This window comes from Phalaenopsis equestris, unplaced genomic scaffold (assembly GCF_001263595.1).
Source record: "Phalaenopsis equestris unplaced genomic scaffold, ASM126359v1 Scaffold001098, whole genome shotgun sequence".
In the NCBI taxonomy this organism is placed as follows: Eukaryota; Viridiplantae; Streptophyta; class Magnoliopsida; order Asparagales; family Orchidaceae; genus Phalaenopsis; species Phalaenopsis equestris.
The window spans coordinates 314228-317895 of record NW_018165537.1 but is presented as its reverse complement, the minus strand read 5'-3'; positions in this window follow the sequence as shown (position 1 = coordinate 317895).

Sequence of the window (3668 nt, the reverse complement as noted above, 5' to 3'; positions counted from 1 at the left end):
GAAGAAGTACATGATGCACTATTGTTGGCAGTTCATAGTTATGTTGATGATGTAATTGAAGAGGAGAGTGTCCGGGGTACCCATTCATATTGTTCCATAGACAGATGGTGGAGAGCCACAGAGCAATGAAGAAATCTTACAAGATGAAAGTTCAAGCAAGTGAGACTTGACAGAACTTCCACCAAGGAAGAAGACATTACACAACAAGTGAGTGTACGGGGTGAAGACTGAGCTAAAAGACAGTAAGAGGTACAAGACTAGACTTGTTGAAAAAAGCTTTTAGAAGAGGTAGGATATTGCTCATGTAGTGGAAATTGTAAGCAGTGATAAGAGTAACCCAGGAAATAACTTGGATGTATAAGGCTATGTGGACCCTGCTGATATGTTGACTAAAAGTGTTACTTTTGAGAAATTGAAGTTGTGCACAGCTTCAGTTGGTCTTCTGGTGCGAAGACAGGGGTTTTGAGTTACAGATGTGGAGGATTCACATTTGAAGAAGAAAAGGCTACGCCGCAAGTGGAGGATATCAGTTTGAGCAGGAAGACATTGTAGTCTGTGTACCAGTCTCCAAGTGATAGATTTGTTGGATGGAGCCCAGTCCGATTCGCCCGATCCCGTCATCCAACTCCCATTCAAGATCGCGGAAAGTCGTGACTCATGCTGTTCGTGAACTGCTCCCGCTTCCTTTGTCGTTTCACGAATCGACGTAGCCCCACTCCTTTTAGTCGCAAATAGCAGCCTCCTCTGTTTCTCTTGAGAGTGATCAACTTGTCAGCACTATTTTGGTTTGGAGGTGTTGCCCGTAGGAAGCTGTCGGTCACAGGAAATGAAATTCCGTCGCCCGCTTCGGAAGGACGTTTAATTTACATATTGATTTAAGTTTAGAAAAATATGAAAATCAAACTGGCCCCATATTTTTCATAGTTTAAATGAAAAAGTGTTTTACCTCAACTCATGTATTTATCTGAAAGGATAAAGACAAGACTTGAGGGTGAGACTCGATCAAATAAACCAAGAAAGATATGACATCCGTTTGGTCTGCGAAACCGTTTTATTTGCCAACAAATTCCCCTATTTAATATGAAAAATTAAATAGGGTTTATATTAAGCTGGTTCGAGAAAAGTTTCCTATAAGGGCAAGCCCCTATAATTAATTACATCTTAAATGATCAAAGTCATCTAAGAAAACTCTCGATAAAAATCAGGAAAAATTATCTTCAAGGAGGTCAAAAGGATAAGACTTTTTAACTAAATCAGACAAAGAGGTGTGAAAGAGGATTGGTTCAAATTTTGAACAATTTGCTGTAGAGTCCAAAGGAAGAAGAACTATGAGATGTCATGGATCCGGAGAATAACCTCGGTGCCTTCCCAGTCTAACCTCTATATATATATAATCTTGCTGCTGTACTAATTTCTCATTAGACTCTTAGCTGCCAAAGAGATTTCTAATAAATAATCACTCATTGGCCTATCGCAAATATTGAGTTTTATGGCCAATTTTTGGTCTTAGATTTGTTGATTTCTTCCTTTTTATTGGTGTTTTTTGGGAGGCAAATTTTTTATCAAATTATGTAAAGAGCAGATTATTGAAAAAATGTAAAGCTTCATTTCATCTCATGATGATCTTCATGTTAATTAATTCTCTATGTTTCTGACAATTGTAATAATCCTGTGCAAAGAAGAGTAAACGCCTCTTTAATCGATTGGGCTGTGGATCTTCTAATTCTTCTTGTTGTGATGGGTATAATTTTTAAGCATTTTATCAAGAGATAGAACCCCATACCATGGTGTTATATTTATTTTACAATCATTTTAGGAGTTTATTGCAATTATTTCTTCACTAATTTAATTGGGACATGCATCATAGGGCTGTCAAAAATTGATTTAACATGTCAACTAAACCCAACCCGACTCAAAAAATCAATCTTTGGGTAGACCCGAATAAATTTTGAGTAGGCCGTGGGAAGCCTCGTTAGCAACCGTAGGTTACCTCCTCCAAGGGATTCTTGATCATTTGATATAGACGTCTTAATTTAGTTATAGTTGTTGTTTTGTGTGATGTTTGCTATTAAATTTTGAGTTGTCTTATATTTTGAATGTTATAGAAATGGTTAATTTTAACTTTAGTTTTGGTTTTGGTTTTGATTTTGTGGTTATCCTGATAGTTTTAGTTTTCATGTAGGGTGGCATCATTGTTTAGCATGCAAGTTTTGCAAGTATAAAAAGTACAAGAAAAACAACACTGTAAACTATAAAAAGCGTATCTGACAAGTCTTCTCGTTCCACCTCCTGAAACTTAAAATGCATGTCAGGGCATTTTATATGAAACAGGAAAGTAAAGTTTTAGCGATCTACCTAACCCTAAATCATATCTTGGTGGGTCTCTATTATTTTGATTAAGGATGATTTTGTTAAGCAAAGCATATTAAGTTTAGTAGACCTCTAAGGTATCCAACAGGTTAGGAGGAAGAAGTAGGTCCATGCTTCCCTCTTATTACCTAGTGAAAAGCCTCGAGCTCATTTAAACTTATTATGTTGCTTAATAATTCATCTTATGAATACCTTAATGCTCAATGAACATTGGTGTCCTAATTATCCTTAAGAGTAGGGTAATTATCATTTGTAATTTAATTTTGAAAATTATGTGAATGAAGGCCCTTAAAGGGAGTAAGTTGGTGTTGTTAGAACATTTAGCCAAATTTTGGTGCTAATTGGGCTTGTGGTGTTTTAAAGGTCTTAAATTTTAGTTATGTTTGCTTTTCTAATCCTCCTTTAATCAATCTTGATTTAACTTAGATCACTACTAAGACCTAGGTGAGTGTCTTAATTAATTTTGAAAATATTAAATTTTATGTGATCATGATTCATTATTTGAATTTCATTTGAACATCAAATAGGGGTATTAAATTGATTAATTATTGACTTCAAAGGTCATACCCCTAAGCCCTAGATTCATTTAATTTTAATAAACCTCCACATTTTAATAATTTAGAAATTTATTAATTTATCCTTCTAATTAGGAAAGTGAGGTTGGTTTCTACCAATTAACCCCTTTTTAATTTCAATCATCCAAACAAGCTGATTAAAATCATAGGTTGCCCATTTCCCTCCTTGAATTAAGCTTAAATGTTAGGCCAAATCCCTGAAATTACACTTTTGCCCCTAAGGCTCTAACACTTCATAATTTGTCAAATTCAAATAAAATGACTTTAAAATTTTTATCCTACCTCATTTATGAATCAATTAAGACATCAGAAAAGAAAATATGATTTTTAAAAATTTAATTTAATTTATATAATTATTTTCATGCAAAGATGGGATTTTTCCAAGAAAATTTGCTAACTTGACCAAGGTGAAGCCTAATCACTTGAAATTTTTACTGGAGGTAGACCTAGACTAGAGAGCCATTTGGACAAATTTCATGATTTTTTTTAGTTTTATTTGAATTATTAGAATTATTTTAAGTTTTGGAATATTTATTAAATATAAAGTATTTTAAATGTGGAAAGTTAAGTTTTACATTTTTTAAATATCTCCCTGAGCTCAGAGAACCTAGGGAAGCAAATTTTATATTTTTTTATTTTTTTTATTTATTGGAATTATTTTTATTGGAAATTCATTTTTTAGCCTTTTAAAATTATTTTAAGCTTCAAAATACAATATTTTTA